This window comes from Ranitomeya imitator, chromosome 3 (assembly GCF_032444005.1).
Source record: "Ranitomeya imitator isolate aRanImi1 chromosome 3, aRanImi1.pri, whole genome shotgun sequence".
In the NCBI taxonomy this organism is placed as follows: Eukaryota; Metazoa; Chordata; class Amphibia; order Anura; family Dendrobatidae; genus Ranitomeya; species Ranitomeya imitator.
The window spans coordinates 151594182-151611379 of NC_091284.1; the positions used below are offsets into that span (position 1 = coordinate 151594182).

General features: G+C 41.9%; 1 protein-coding gene across 2 annotated transcripts in view; it reads right to left on the reverse strand.

Annotated features, from left to right (window-relative positions):
- LOC138673027 (arylsulfatase H-like) overlaps nt 1–17198 on the reverse strand; it is a 95993-nt gene that overhangs the window by 66521 nt on the left and 12274 nt on the right. The window contains exon 1 of one of the 2 annotated variants that reach the window (XM_069761566.1): nt 6623–6679. The exons of the other annotated variant lie outside the window; for it this stretch is intronic. The gene's annotated coding sequence lies outside the window, so the exon portion shown is untranslated. Of the gene's footprint in view, nt 1–6622; nt 6680–17198 lie in introns of those variants that run through there. 2 annotated transcript variants of the gene reach the window in all.

Here is a 17198-nt window from a genome sequence, read left to right on the forward strand (position 1 = left end):
CCTCCTCTCTTCTTATGATCATCGACCTGCTTTATGCAGATAATGCTTCCTATGTCATCAACACAGTGTCCCTCATTGCGCTCCCGCAGAGGAGAGAGCAAAGTACTGTAGTGTGCAAAAGTCAGGTAAGGCCAAAGATGACCCGTAAGTAGAGCTGACGCATGCGCACTACAATGCTGTGCTCTGTCCTTGGTAGGGCAGAGAGAAGTACGCTTTCACAGGAGTGTGATAGATGACACTGCGAGGATTACATAGGGCTAGTAATGAGTGAATGTGCTTGGATGACGTCTTATCTGAGCATGCTCGGGTGATATCCGAGCATCTGGGCGTGCTTGTATAGTCGAGTCCCAGTGGCTGCATGATTTGTGACGGTTAGACAGCCTGAACACATGTGGGGATTCCCTAACAAGCAAGCAGTCCCCATGTGTGTTCAGGCTGTCTACCAGCCACAAATCATGCAGCCACTAGGGCTCGAACATAATATATGAGCACGCCCCGATGTTAGGATAACACCCGAGCATGCTCAGATAAGACGTTATCCAAGCACGTTCACTCATCACAAAGTAGGACGCAATCCACACAAAGCAGGACGGCATTCACTAGGAGGCACCGGATCAAGACCAGAGATGCCGATTAGACTGGACCGGACAGCATATATAATGAGTATAATAAAAGCTCTTTTTGTGCCTTGCATAGGGGACATACATAGAGCATTCTAGAATACTGTACATGAGGGCCTACAGATACAATACCGTCCAGTCGGATGAATGTGTATGGGCCATATTCACTGCCCCCTCTGATACCACAATTACCGTCCTCCTGCCATTATTGACGTGGCTGACGTCTCCTATGTCATCCACAGCCTGTTGTGCTGCGCAGCACCTGTTCCCTCCTGTGCAGGCACCAGAGTTGAACAGACTGTGGATGACGTAGGAGAGGTCAGCCATGTCAATCAAGGCAGGAGAGATGGTGAATCAGGCCCATATTGGCACACATAACCCCTATACCCGGGGAGTCGCCTCTTTCTCTTTACTACTAGTGCTCTCTGTTATCCTGTCATGTTCGCCATTTATAAACATATTTCTTCATCCAGTGATCTCGTCTTCTTCTCATTCTCTGCATTAGCATCCTCTGTCTCATTCTGTGGGTTATTGTCCTCGGTTGTATGACTCCCAAACCTTGTGCTTGTGTGCTGTCACTTGCTCGTTATCCTGTGTTCTAGTGTTCTCTGTCTACTCCAAGTAAAAGAGAAAAGTGTTCCAGCTTCTTAGTAAAATGTAAAACTTTAATCCATCATATTAAAATAGTAGAGGACACATTCTTGGGACAATGCCATAGCACATGTGAAGAAAGCTACGTGTATCGACCATACGGTCTTTGTCACAGCTGATGTACTCAGCAGTCCATCTGGTATAAGAAGGACTGCCATACCAATAGAAAGGTGAGAAAAACTCACCTGACCAAAGGTCCTTCAATATAAAAACCAAATATAAACCATTACCACATATTCTAAAAGATATACAAAAAAGATATATATATGCATAAATCTGATAAAATATATAACCAATACACATACAGAAAAAAAAAAATCTAAAAAATATACAAATACAAATAATGCATAAATACATAACAATACTGCTATAAACCATATTTAATAGTGAAACATAAGTTCACTCTTTTTGTTTAAACCATGCGGAAATCTTGTACCCAAATTAAACATCCAAAAAGCTTCCCGTGTGAGTAAAGCTCTATGCATATCTCCTCCCCACGGAAGTTTTTTTATTTTTTCAATGCCCGTTACTCTTAGGGAATCCGTATTCCGAGAATGCATTTCAATGAAATGTCTGGCTGCTGAGGAAACGGTACGACTATTGTTGGATGTGCATTTAATATCGTACAAATGTTCTGATATGCAGTTTTTTAGTTTTCTTATTGTGCAGTTTTCTTATTGTGCAACCAATATATGATTTTTCACAGGAAATACAATCTATTTTATATACTATGAATCGTGTGTTACAATTGATGAAGGTTTTGATTTTATATTTATTTTCCATGCCGCTTGTACCAAACAATTTTGTGACTATTAAATGCTTACAAGTAGTACAATTGGTAACATTGCATTTATAGCAACCCGTACAACTAAGCCAGGTGCTGTTAGATTGTTCAGAAGAGAAGCAATTAGGAGATAATATGTTGCCGAACGTGGGTGCCCTTCTCGCTACAATGTTGCAACCATTATTTAACAATACAGCAAGAGTAGGATCTTCAAATAAGATTGGAATAGCCCGATTAATAATGGTTTCAATTTCATTAAATTGCGGGCTAAATTGTAGACAAACATATGGTTTATTAGGAATATTTTTATGATTATTATTTATATTCTTATTTTTCTTGCTGTTTGATTTTACATGTATAAGGTCTGAATGATTCTTTTGTTTTGCAACATTATATGCTCTATTGAGCATCCAGTTAGGGTAACCCCGCTTCTTAAATTTATTTCCTGATTGAAGTAAATCACTGTCAAGATTGTTATTGTTGTTACAATTCCGCTTCAGTCTGGTGAATTCACCCACGGGGATGGCTTTGATTGTATGCCTGGGATGACTACTTTTGGCATGGAGAACCGTGTTGCGTGCCATTGGTTTTGTAAATGTACGTGTGGACACCAATTCATCATGAATCCATGTCAATTCCAAATCAAGAAATGAAATTCTAGAAACCGCATGTACAAACGTGAATTTTATGTCGAAATTATTATTGTTGATATAATCCATAAATTCCTGTATGGCAGATACATCGCCCCTCCAGATAATCAACGTATCGTCGATGTATCTGCCATGCCAATGAATAAAAGAGGAAAACGGATTAGACACTGAAAGTAAATATAAATATTCCCAATGGGCCATCACCAGATTTGCCAAAGATGGTGAAAACTTAGCGCCCATAGAAACGCCAGTCCGCTGCAAATAATACTCTGCATCAAAAGAAAAAAAATTATGGGTTAATAGAAAAAAAGTGACCTGTAAAATAAAATTAACCAAGTCCTCCGAATAAGTGCTGTATTTGTTTAGGTGAAATTGAAGTGCTGACATCGCTATGTCATGCGGAATACAAGTATACAATGATACTACATCACAGCTCAGCCATGTAAAATCCGATTTCCACTGTTTTTGTGTTATGATACCCAAAACATCTTTGGTGTCCCTAATGTGTCCGGGAGTTCTAAAAACCAACGGCTGCAATACCGAGTCCAGCCACTGACCTAGAAATTCATTCAGTGAACCAATACTAGAGACTATGGGTCTCATTGGAGGAAATGCAGCTTGCTTATGCATTTTAGGAAGCCCATATAATATTGGCATCACGGGATGAGAGACATGTAAATAGTCCGCTTGTTTGGAGGTTAAACCCCCTAGAATGACTCCTTCCTCAATCATTACATCAATTTGTTGTTTAAAAAGGACAGTGGGGTCAGAAATTAGTTTTTTATAGACATTATTAGCTGAAATTAATTTGGAGATCTCATTTTTGTAATCTATGGAGTTCATTCTAACGATTACACCCCCCTTATCACTTGTTTTTATCACTATGTCTTTCATAGCCTTAATTTCTTGAATGGCTATTTTTTGTTTGTTAGATATGTTATTTTTAACCGGTTGTTTATTTTGCTGTAGAAATTTATAATCCCGTTCTACTATTTCCTGAAATTTATTCATGCACTCTGCTCGAGAATTTATAGGATAAAAATAGGGGTTTTTTGTGCCAAAATTATTTGCTTGATTGACAAATTTATTCTCTGTACCACTATCCTGTAAATCCTGCAACATAACAAGTGACATTTGTTCATCGAAATCTAGTGTATGAAAATCATTTTCAACTCCTTCCTCCCTTTCCACACAATCTTCTTGGTTGATTGAAAAAAAATGTTTTTTATAGTTAAGTTCCTGATGAATTTATTTACGTCCAAAATAGTAGAAAATAAGTTAAAGTCTTGGTCCGGTGCAAAATTCAGGCCGTAGGTCAAAACTTGCAATTGCTCTTCTGAAAAAAACTTGGAAGAAAGATTCACAATATTCCGGCTTATCTCATCATGCCCTTCCTGCGGCGGGTTTTCACACCAAGATGATTTTCTGTGCTTCCTCCCACTGCGCCTTTTACGTTTTTTGATTTATTTGTTTGGCTGGATTATGTTCTATGGGTTCATTGAGAGAAATGTCAGATGTACTGAAGCCGTTATCGTCTGAATCATCATCACGTGAACTGAAACTTACATAGCGTCTATTTGATCTCCTGCGGCGATTGGAAAAACGTAAGATAGATCTTGGAGTGTTAGAGGAATCATTTCCTTCATGCCAATTGTATACTTTATTGTTGGCATAGTCCTCTAAATCTCGTTCAAATTTGCGCTTTTTCCGTTGTAGAATTTCATCTTTCAATGTTGTAATTTCCTCCCGAATTTTCTTATATACAGTGGGGCAAAAAAGTATTTAGTCAGTCAGCAATAGTGCAAGTTCCACCACTTAAAAAGATGAGAGGCGTCTGTAATTTACATCATAGGTAGACCTCAACTATGGGAGACAAACTGAGAAAAAAAAATCCAGAAAATCACATTGTCTGTTTTTTTATCATTTTTTTTGCATATTATGGTGGAAAATAAGTATTTGGTCAGAAACAAACAATCAAGATTTCTGGCTCTCACAGACCTGTAACTTCTTCTTTAAGAGTCTCCTCTTTCCTCCACTCATTACCTGTAGTAATGGCACCTGTTTAAACTTGTTATCAGTATAAAAAGACACCTGTGCACACCCTCAAACAGTCTGACTCCAAACTCCACTATGGTGAAGACCAAAGAGCTGTCAAAGGACACCAGAAACAAAATTGTAGCCCTGCACCAGGCTGGGAAGACTGAATCTGCAATAGCCAACCAGCTTGGAGTGAAGAAATCAACAGTGGGAGCAATAATTAGAAAATGGAAGACATACAAGACCACTGATAATCTCCCTCGATCTGGGGCTCCACGCAAAATCCCACCCCGTGGGGTCAGAATGATCACAAGAACGGTGAGCAAAAATCCCAGAACCACACGGGGGGACCTAGTGAATGAACTGCAGAGAGCTGGGACCAATGTAACAAGGCCTACCATAAGTAACACACTACACCACCATGGACTCAGATCCTTTTGTGCCAGACGTGTCCCACTGCTTAAGCCAGTACATGTGCGGGCCCGTCTGAAGTTTGCTAGAGAGCATTTGGATGATCCAGAGGAGTTTTGGGAGAATGTCCTATGGTCTGATGAAACCAAACTGGAACTGTTTGGTCGAAACACAACTTGTCGTGTTTGGAGGAAAAAGAATACTGAGTTGCATCCATCAAACACCATACCTACTGTAAAGCATGGTGGTGGAAACATCATGCTTTGGGGCTGTTTCTCTGCAAAGGGGCCAGGACGACTGATCCAGGTACATGAAAGAATGAATGGGGCCATGTATCGTGAGATTTTGAGTGCAAACCTCCTTCCATCAGCAAGGGCATTGAAGATGAAACGTGGCTACGTCTTTCAACATGACAATGATCCAAAGCACACCGCCAGGGCCTCGAAGGAGTGGCTTCGTAAGAAGCATTTCAAGGTCCTGGAGTGGCCTAGCCAGTCTCCAGATCTCAACCCCATAGAAAACCTTTGGACGGAGTTGAAAGTCCGTGTTGCCAAGCGAAAAGCCAAAAACATCACTGCTCTAGAGGAGATCTGCATGGAGGAATGGGCCAACATACCAACAACAGTGTGTGGCAACCTTGTGAATACTTACAGAAAACGTTTGACCTCTGTCATTGCCAACAAAGGATATATTACAAAGTATTGAGATGAAATTTTGTTTCTGACCAAATACTTATTTTCCACCATAATATGCAAATAAAATGTTAAAAAAACAGACAATGTGATTTTCTGGATTTTTTTTCTCAGTTTGTCTCCCATAGTTGAGGTCTACCTATGATGTAAATTACAGACGCCTCTCATCTTTTTAAGTGGTGGAACTTGCACTATTGCTGACTGACTAAATACTTTTTTGCCCCACTGTATGTCACTATTTTCACAAATGACATTCATGCTCTGTAGACTTTCTTTGGAAGTGTTAATTTCTTTTTGCACATCCTGAAGTTTCTTTTCTTCATATTTAACAATAAGACGCATAAGGTTCAGTGAACAACTGGTAAAGATTTCATTCCATTCATTGGAAAATGTTGCACCGAAATCGGTGGTGGCTTTTTTCTTTAACCGTAGACCTCTTGGAATCATGTCCTTAGATACGTAATTTTGAAGGGTGGTTAGATCCCACCAGATTTTTGTCTCCTGAATCATAGTTTTTTTCAAAAGATTCCACATGTTAGAAATATCGGAACCAAGATTAATTTCATTGATTCCACCAGAAAACACATTGGCAGCTTTTTGCATGCGGTTTTTGGTATAGTCCGACATGGTGCAGTACAGAGTAAAATTCTGTCACAAAAATAGATCGAAGCTTCACTAGCTTAATCAAGTGCGGTAAGTCCCATATGTGGAGTGAATATCAGGTGCACAGCAGTCAACTTTAAGATAAAGCAAGAGAAAGAAAAAAAGCCAGCTCACCGATAAATGCAAGAAGCACGGAACTTCGTCCTGACTCGACGTATTGCAATTCCAAGTAAAAGAGAAAAGTGTTCCAGCTTCTAAGTAAAATGTAAAACTTTAATCCATCATATTAAAATAGTAGAGGACACATTCTTGGGACAATGCCATAGCACATGTGAAGAAAGCTACGCAGCATAAGCAAGCTGCATTTCCTCCAATGAGACCCATAGTCTCTAGTATTGGTTCACTGAATGAATTTCTAGGTCAGTGGCTGGACTCGGTATTGCAGCCGTTGGTTTTTAGAACTCCCGGACACATTAGGGACACCAAAGATGTTTTGGGTATCATAACACAAAAACAGTGGAAATCGGATTTTACATGGCTGAGCTGTGATGTAGTATCATTGTATACTTGTATTCCGCATGACATAGCGATGTCAGCACTTCAATTTCACCTAAACAAATACAGCACTTATTCGGAGGACTTGGTTAATTTTATTTTACAGGTCACTTTTTTTCTATTAAGCCATAATTTTTTTTCTTTTGATGCAGAGTATTATTTGCAGCGGACTGGCGTTTCTATGGGCGCTAAGTTTTCACCATCTTTGGCAAATCTGGTGATGGCCCATTGGGAATATTTATATTTATTTTCAGTGTCTAATCCGTTTTCCTCTTTTATTCATTGGCATGGCAGATACATCGACGATACGTTGATTATCTGGAGGGGCGATGTATCTGCCATACAGGAATTTATGAATTATATCAACAATAATAATTTCAACATAAAATTCACGTTTGTACATGCGGTTTCTAGAATTTCATTTCTTGATTTGGAATTGACAGGGATTCATGATGAATTGGTGTCCACACGTACATTTACAAAACCAATGGCACGCAACACGGTTCTCCATGCCAAAAGTAGTCATCCCAGGCATACAATCAAAGCCATCCCCGTGGGTGAATTCACCAGACTGAAGCGGAATTGTAACAACAATAACAATCTTGACAGTGATTTACTTCAATCAGGAAATAAATTTAAGAAGCGGGGTTACCCTAACTGGATGCTCAATAGAGCATATAATGTTGCAAAACAAAAGAATCATTCAGACCTTATACATGTAAAATCAAACAGCAAGAAAAATAAGAATATAAACCATAATCATAAAAATATTCCTAATAAACCATATGTTTGTCTACAATTTAGCCCGCAATTTAATGAAATTAAAACCATTATTAATCGGGCTATTCCAATCTTATTTGAAGATCCTACTCTTGCTGTATTGTTAAATAATGGTTGCTACATTGTAGCGAGAAGGGCACCCACGTTAGGCAACATATTATCTCCTAATTGCTACTCTTCTGAACAATCTAACAGCACCTGGCTTAGGTTACTTTCACACTAGCGTTTTTTGTAAATCCGTCACAATGCGTCGTTTTGCAGAAAAAACGCATCCTGCAAAAGTGCTTGCAGGATGCGTTTTTTCCCCATAGACTTCTATTGACGACGCATTTGCGACGGATTTGCACACTTCGCATCCGTCTTGCGACGGATGCGTCGTGCTTTGGCGGACCGTCGGGAAAAAAACCCCCTACATTTAACATTTTTTTCTCCCGACGGACCGCTTTTTCCGACCGCGCATGCGCGGCCGGAACTCCGCCCCCACCTCCCCGCACCTTACAATGGGGCAGCGGATGCGCCGGAAAAATGCATCCGCTGCACCCATTGTGCAAAGCGTTAAACGCTAGCGTCGGAATCTCTCCCCGACGCATTGCGACGGGGAGATTCCGACGCTAGTGTGAAAGAAGCCTTAGTTGTACGGGTTGCTATAAATGCAATGTTACCAATTGTACTACTTGTAAGCATTTAATAGTCACAAAATTGTTTGGTACAAGTGGCATGGAAAATAAATATAAAATCAAAACCTTCATCAATTGTAACACACGATTCATAGTATATAAAATAGATTGTATTTCCTGTGAAAAATCATATATTGGTTGCACAATAAGAAAACTAAAAAAAACCGCATATCAGAACATTTGTACGATATTAAATGCACATCCAACAATAGTCGTACCGTTTCCTCAGCAGCCAGACATTTCATTGAAATGCATTCTCGGAATACGGATTCCCTAAGAGTAACGGGCATTGAAAAAATAAAAAAACTTCCGTGGGGAGGAGATATGCATAGAGCTTTACTCACACGGGAAGCTTTTTGGATGTTTAATTTGGGTACAAGATTTCCGCATGGTTTAAACAAAAAGAGTGAACTTATGTTTCACTATTAAATATGGTTTATAGCAGTATTGTTATGTATTTATGCATTATTTGTATTTGTATATTTTTTAGTTTTTTTTTTTCTGTATGTGTATTGGTTATATATTTTATCAGATTTATGCATATATATATCTTTTTTGTATATCTTTTAGAATATGTGGTAATGGTTTATATTTGGTTTTTATATTGAAGGACCTTTGGTCAGGTGAGTTTTTCTCACCTTTCTATTGGTATGGCAATCCTTCTTATACCGGATGGACTGCTGAGTAGATCAGCTGTGACAAAGACCGTATGGTCGAAACGCGTAGCTTTCTTCACATGTGCTATGGCATTGTCCCAAGAGTGTGTCCTCTACTATTTTAATATGATGGATTAAAGTTTTACATTTTACTAAGAAGCTGGAACACTTTTCTCTTTTAGAAAAAGAAGGAAACACACAAGCGCTAATATCAAACCCCAAGGTCCCTAGCAGCTGGAGTCAGGGCAGGTAAGTGCCAATCCTGCTATAGAAATATGCACAATGAAAGTTACAACTGAACCGCGCATAAAGGAACCAAAACCACATAAAAAATGAACAAAGCAAATAAGCAAACACTAGTACAGCCACTAAAACTAATATCCAGAGGGCTACTAGGGGCTGGACAGAACCACCCAAGGTGCGGATAGGGCCGCAAAAATGGAACCAGGACAGCTGTGCAGGAATGACTAAATACCTACACTGATAGTACAGTCGGCCCCTTACCAGATATAAAGTATAGGATGGTAAATGTAAAAATATAAAATGGGAACATACAAATGTGGAGCTGGCGGACTTACCGGAACATGGATGCCGCAGCGGCAGCAGAATGGACAGACATGAAGTTCTACGGTGAGAAGCCCAGAACCTCGTGGATAGAATACCGTGCCGGCCAGCAAACCTGGAGGGGCTGCGGCGCTGAGCTGCACCGAGAGGAGGATCAATGAATGGATGCACGTGGGCGCTGTACCGGGAAGCCCTAAGGCGAGAAAGGGCTGAACGCGCAGGCGAACCTGCAGGGGAGCGGGCACAGAATCGCTGTGTGGACGCTACGTAGAGCCAGGGAATGCCCCGGCCGGTGGCGTCCCTGGATACGAGCAGGGGGAAGATGGCCGACAGAAGACTCAGCGTGTGACGTCACAGCTACGGAGCGGTACTGGGACCAGAATTAACCAACGCGTTTCGGAGGCACTACGTCCTCCTTCGTCAGGGTTACCGGTCCCTGGATGCTCAGATGGTTTATGAAGGAGCCCTGTGGACCAACCCCCCAGAAACGAGCCGCCCCCATCCCAATAATATGGACTGCCCATATAGGGGAGCGGTGGCAGAATATGAAAGTATAGCGCCTAACGTCCCCCACTTAACCCCCTTAACCAAAAGGGACCAGACCACCCCCCTGAAGATAACACAAAAGGGGATAATAGATAGTGAATAAATACATAATGAATGAATGAATAAATAGTACAAGTGATCGTAGCAGCGTGTGGGTGTACTGAATGGATGCTGATTACTAAAAAGGCATAGGAGAAAACATTATTCCCAACGAAATAAATATGATGCAATAAAATAACTTTTAATAAATAGATCTAAAATGCAGAATAATATAATATAAGATAAAATAAAAATATTAGGAAATAAATACGAGAAAACAAAAAATGCAAAGTGCATTATCCCGAAAAAAGAAAAAAAAAAAAAAAAAAAAAATTTTTTTTAAATTATTAATAAAAAAAAGTAAAAGCAATGTCCCTGATACGTTAGTAGAATACATGGTTAGACAGAAAGAACTGGTGTGTGACCCCCACAATAGTCAGAAAGCAAAAATTTCCAGCCCATGATTAAGGCCCTTGGGAGCAATACAGTTGAGGGAAAATATCCATTTGGATTCAATCCTGGACATGGACTGTATCAGGTTGCCCCCTCTCATATTTTGTTGTATTTGATGGATCCCTAGAAAACGCACGTGTTTTATGGATCTATCGTGTTTCTCGCTGAAATGTCTTGAGAGAGGGTGGCCCGCAAAACCTTTTTGGATATTGACCAAGTGCTCCTTAATACGCACCATGAGTGGTCTCTTGGTGCGGCCCACATACAATTTCCTGCACGGACATTCAATAAGATAAATGACTTTTGTGGACAGGCACGAAATGCTCTCCTTGATGGTAAATTCATGCAGAGAGTCCGAGTCCGTGAATGTGTGCTGACACGTTTTTTTAAAAACGGTATTTCTACAACCGTAGCATCTGCCACAAGGTGTAAATCCTGGACTGCTACCTCTATGTGTGCCCGCTTGTAGTTGCTGTTCGGCAGATAGTTTAATAGTGGGAGCTATTAGGCTGCCCAAAGAATTGGCCTTCCTAAACACAAATTTTGGGACAGTGTCAGTTACTAATCCTGAACTTTACAGTTTGGGTTCGCTCTTCTAGAAATTCAATCATCACATTATATAGCTCTGTGTACTTACAATTGTTCATTTTGCCTTTCTACACAGCTAATTCTTCTGTTTTCCATTAGGTCTATGACATTATGTGATTAAAAACTGTAGAAAAAAAAAATACCACTAACCCAAAAACATAAAGTGGCCAGAAAAATTCCAAAAACAAAAAAGATCTTTGTTTTAAGGGATTTTTATCTTTCACAATAGACTTCTATGTAACATAGGCTGCAGCGTTTTTAGCCATAAAGATAAAAACAACATGGTGCAAGATGTAATGTTTCTAAAAAAAAGTAAAATAAAAGAATGCTGTATGAAAATTAAGCCCTAGATCTGGAATGGTCAGTCAGTTCACCTTTTAAATTCAAGACTCTTTTTAAAGGCCCAAATCAAACTGGTAAGAGTTCATGGTTCTGACCGACCCAGGGTAGGATATATCATTGGTGCAACCTAGGGCCAGAGAGGTAAGGGGGCCACTTCCACCCCCAAAGCAACTTCTGTCACAGATAGAGCTATTGGATTGTAAAGGGCCCACAGACTGTTCTTGCAAATGAGTCTTTCTCTGTCTGTATCCATCACTGTAACGACCGCAATGTCCAGATTGATGAAGCTGTAAGTTCGAATCATGAAAACTGCAGTCACTCCAGGTATTGTGGTCCATATCTGGATCATTAAATTACAGCCATTAGAACACAAGATTATTTATTTTTCTTGCAATTAATCTTGGAGGTGACAGTGACTGCAAGACGCACACGAGTGTAACTTTTACCGTCTGTAATTAGGGTACAAATCCTGCCAATTACTATCACACTTGATGGGCCACAGCAGAGCACGAAATTATGTAAGAGTTGCAGAGGTTTTGGTTAGAATTGAGATCTTTAGGTCAACTGCATCCAAAGATGGCTGACTGCTTTTGACCAAGCTCACCTGTGGTTTGCTTAAAAGGGAAGTTGCTCCCTACCATCCCATATGATGCTTAGGTCGTTGTCTTGGTGTTTTGGAAGCCTGTTTCAGGCAATTCACTTTAGATTACCTTGGGGCATCTGGGAACATTTGCAATCATTAGACCACTATGTGACACCCCAGGAATCCAGATGTCACAGTGGTATTGCCTTCCTCACGGGGAGGGTGATGCCATGCCTGGAAGTGAGAAGGATCCCCTTAACAGGTAACACTTACATGCAACACTTTTCTGACTCTAGGCCAGAAGGGGGAGCTCTAGACCCGGTTTCAGGATAGCTTCCCTATGTATATTCTGGCTGGAGAAGGAGTTAGGGGAGATTGTAGGAGTCAGTGGGGGCAGAAGGAGCACAGGAGGAGAAAGAAATTGAAGTGGGACAGCTAGAGGGCTCCCTCCAGGATTAAGCGCAAGAAACCAGATGCTGGAAGTCCGAGGTTGTGCGGGAACTGTATTCCCAATAGCAGAAACCGACGGGCAGGAGATTCCAAGTCTCCTGGCCACAATTACACCCGAAGGCACAGCAGCAGATTAGAGCCCGGATGTCACCACGAGAAGGGACACCTGTAAAAAGGCTCGAACTGCCTGCCATGCCGGTAGTGTCCACCTAAAAGGAAAGACTGAGAGAGGGCCTTGTGTGAAGCCTCAGGCAGCAAGGGACTGAGAATAAAGAGCTGGAAGGAAGGCTTCCAACCCCACCTGGCTAGGGGGATTCCGAATCGCTTCCAGGGTGCCCGGATTCCAAAGATCACCTGTAACCTGTACCTGAACTTCACCAGTAAAAGAGACTGCAACCCTGTGTCCTCCAATTTTTTCCTGCACTTCACCATCACTGGGCTTGATGTCACTGTAACGGGGGCCAGGGTGGTAGCCGTACCGAGGGATTGCTGCTGCTTCCTCATCACACCCTGATGCTCCGCTACAGAAATGTTATGTCCATTTTGTGGTGTGCTGTGTGTGTCAAGTAGTTCACCCACCTGTGGGTCAGAATCCTTCACAGCATACAGGGCTCCAATCAGTCGCAGACACACACAAATGTTATCAAAGTCCCGATTCATTTTCAAAAAAACTTTATTATTATAATAATAATCTTTATTTTTAAATAATCTGCACGGTGGCGCAGTGGATAGCACAGCAGCCTTGCAGCGCTGGAGTCCTGGGTTCAAGCCCATCTAAGGACAACATCTGCAAAGAGTTTGTATGTTCTCTCCGTGTTTGCGTGGGTTTCCTCCGGGTACTCCGGTTTCTTCCCACATTACAAAGACATACTGATAGGGACATTAGATTGTGAGCCCCAACGGGGACATCAACGATAATGTGTGCAACCTGTAAAGCGCTGCGGAATATGTTAGCGCTATATAAAAATAAAGATTATTAATAAAGATTATCTATCATCCTTACCAAATGCACCGGGAGACCTGGGGACTAAGCTCACCTGTGGGGAGCTATACCACCTCTGCTGCAAAACCATCATCCCCAGTGAACCCCTTTAATCAGCGTTGGCCTTCCCTGGCCGAGTACCACAGATGGCATCACGAACACTACTACGTTAGACTTTATTTCCACTTCCATTCATCCCCTTTTATTGGACGCCCAAGCCCACGGACCCGGTCATTGCTGCCGTGACACATCCCTTTAAGAACTGGCCCGTTCCGAGTACCCCATGGTCGTCTATCGCTTGTCAATAGAGGCTACTGCGCAAGTGCCATTGGCAGAGCCATTTTGTTAAAATTGAAAGGAATGGATGACACTCACCGGTTAAAAAAACTTCTTTATTCCAATACTTTAAAACATCGGCATCGGGAGGATAGGAGCAGGAGTGGAATGGACGACAGCCGTTTCGCACTGCAGTGGCGCTTCTACTGGTCACACAGGTGAGTGAAACTGACATCACCTCTTAACAGAGGGAGGCAGCTAAACCCCACCCCCGGTGCTTGAACACATGTGGAGCAGCTATACATAACAATTAAAATGCATTTAGAAAACAAATGAAAACAATAAGAAACACAATAAAACCGGCTTATTGCAGGAAAATGGACATATCCAATCTTTCATTCAAACCAGCGGATTCCTGCGCTCAAGTGCGCATAATCCATATGGCCTCTCCTTTTAGTAGAAGCTTATGCAGATCTCCTCCTTGCACTGGAAGAGACACCCTTTCTAAGCCAGCAAAAGAAAGCACCTCTGGGTTTCCTCCTTGGAATTCCCTAACATGTTTAATCAAAGGTGGAACCCCCTAGCCTGAACCAATCGAGTTGTAATGCTCTCTGAACCTCACATAGAGGGGGCGAATGGTCTTGCCAATATAGAAGGACTTACAACGACATAAAACCACATAAACCACATGGGTCGTTTTGCACGTGATGAAATCTTTGACAGTATGAGACACACCTCCAATGCAAAGTGTTTGACTTACATCATGATAATTACAAAAAGTACAATGTCCACACTTAAAATTAACATGAGGAACACTTTTACTTAACCAATTACCTTGTTGCTTCACCATCCGTTTTTTCACTGTTATGTCACCCAGAGTGGTACTGCGTCTATTAGAAATAATGGGACCCCTTGCTGCCACCTCCGCAATATCTTTATCACGTTCTAGAAGGTGCCAATTCCTACGAATAGCAGACCGTATAATACCGTCCATAGGGCCAAATTTAAAACAAAAAACTAATCTCTTATCGCGTTTGTGGGCAGAGCCACGATTATTGTCTCTTGCCTGATTAACCCTACTGTTAGCCTCATTTAAAAGGTCATTGGGATAACCCCTACAACGGAACCTGTCACACAACTCTTCTGCCTGCTGAGAGAGTATTATTAAACCTCTTCAATCTTAACCCCTTAATCCCATATGACGTACTATCCCGTCAAGGTGACCTGGGACTTAATTCCCAGTGACGGGATAGTACGTCATATGCGATCGGCCGCGCTCACGGGGGGAGCGCGGCCGATCGCGGCCGGGTGTCAGCTGCCTATCGCAGCTGACATCCGGCACTATGTGCCAGGAGCGGTCACGGACCGCTCCCGGCACATTAACCCCCGGCACACCGCGATCAAAGATGATCGCGATGTGCCGGCGGTGCAGGGAAGCATCGCGCAGGGAGGGGGCTCCCTGTGGGCTTCCCTGAGACGATCGGTACACGGTGATGTACTCACCGTGTACCGAGCGTCTTCTCCCTGCAGGCCCCGGATCCAAAATGGCCGCGGGGCTGCATCTGGGTCCTGCAGGGAGCACTTCCGGGTCAGGATCAGGCTGCAGCTGCAGCTCTAATCCTGCCCGGCTGTATGTCAGATCACCGATCTAACAGAGTGCTGTGCACACTGTCAGATCGGTGATCTGTGATGTCCCCCCCTGGGACAAAGTGAAAAAGTAAAAAAAAAAATTTCCACACGTGTAAAAAAATAAAAAATAAAAATCCCTAAATAAAGAAGAAAAAAAAATATTAATCCCATAAATACATTTCTTTATCTAAAAAAAAAACCAAAAAAACAATAAAAGTACACATATTTAGTATCGCCGCGTCCGTAACGACCCAACCTATAAAACTGGCCCACTAGTTAACCCCTTCAGTGAACACCGTAAGAAAAAAAAAAAACGAGCCAAAAAACAACGCTTTATTATCATAACGCTGAACACAAAGTGGAATAACACGCGATCAAAAAGACGGATATAAATAACCATGGTACCTCTGAAAACGTCATCTTGTCCCGCAAAAAACGAGCCACCATATAGCATCATAACCAAAAAAATAAAAAAGTTATAGTCCTCAGAATAAAGCGATGACAAAATAATTATTTTTTCTATAAAATAGCTTTTATCGTATAAAAGCGCCAAAACATAAAAAAATGATATAAATGAGGTATCGCTGTAATCGTATTGACCTGACGAATAAAACTGCTTTATCAATTTTACCAAACGCGGAACGGTATAAACGCCTCCCGAAAAAGAAATTCATGAATAGCTGGTTTTTGGTCATTCTGCCTCACAAAAAATCGGAATAAAAAGCGATCAAAAACTGTCACGTGTCCGAAAATGTTACCAATAAAAAATGTCAACTCGTCCCGCAAAAAACAAGACCTCACATGACTCTGTGGACCAAAATATGGAAAAATTATAGGTCTCAAAATGTGGAGACGCAAAAACTTTTTTGCTATAAAAAGCGTCTTTTAATGTGTGACGGCTGCCAATCATAAAAATCCGATATAAAAAACGCTATAAAAGTAAATCAAACCCCCCTTCATCACCCCCTTAGTTAGGCTAGGTTCACATTGCGTTAATGGGTTAACGCTAACGGACAGCGTTGCACGGCGAAAATGTCACAATTAACGCCGTGCAACGGGTCCGTTAGCACACCCATTGACAGCAATGTGATTTTCGGGTGTAGCGCATCGCTAGAGCGTGCCATTTTCGGCTCGCGCTAGCAAGGTGCCGTTCTTTTGTGGCGCGCCTCGGACGCTGCTTGCAGCGTCCGCGGCGCGCCCGAGGTCCGATCCCCGATCTTCCAGAGCGGGGACGTTAACGCGACCACTAAACGCAACACCTAAAAAGACATTGCGTTAGCGCAATCCGCTGGCGCTAGCGCTAAACGGATTTCCCTAACGCAATGTGAACCTAGCCTTAGGGAAAAATAATGAAATTAAAAAAAATGTATTTATTTACATTTTCCCATTAGGGTTAGGGCTAGGGTTAGGGCTAGGGTTAGGGCTAGGGTTAGGGTTTGGATTACATTTACGGTTGGGATTAGAATTAGGGGTGTGTCAGGGTTAGGTGTGTGGTTAGGGTTACAGTTGGGATTAGGGTTAGGGGTGCGTTTGGATTAGGGTTTGAGTTATAATTGGGGGGTTTCCACTGTTTAGGCACATCAGGGGCTCTCCAAACGCGACATGGCGTCCGATCTCAATTCCAGCCAAT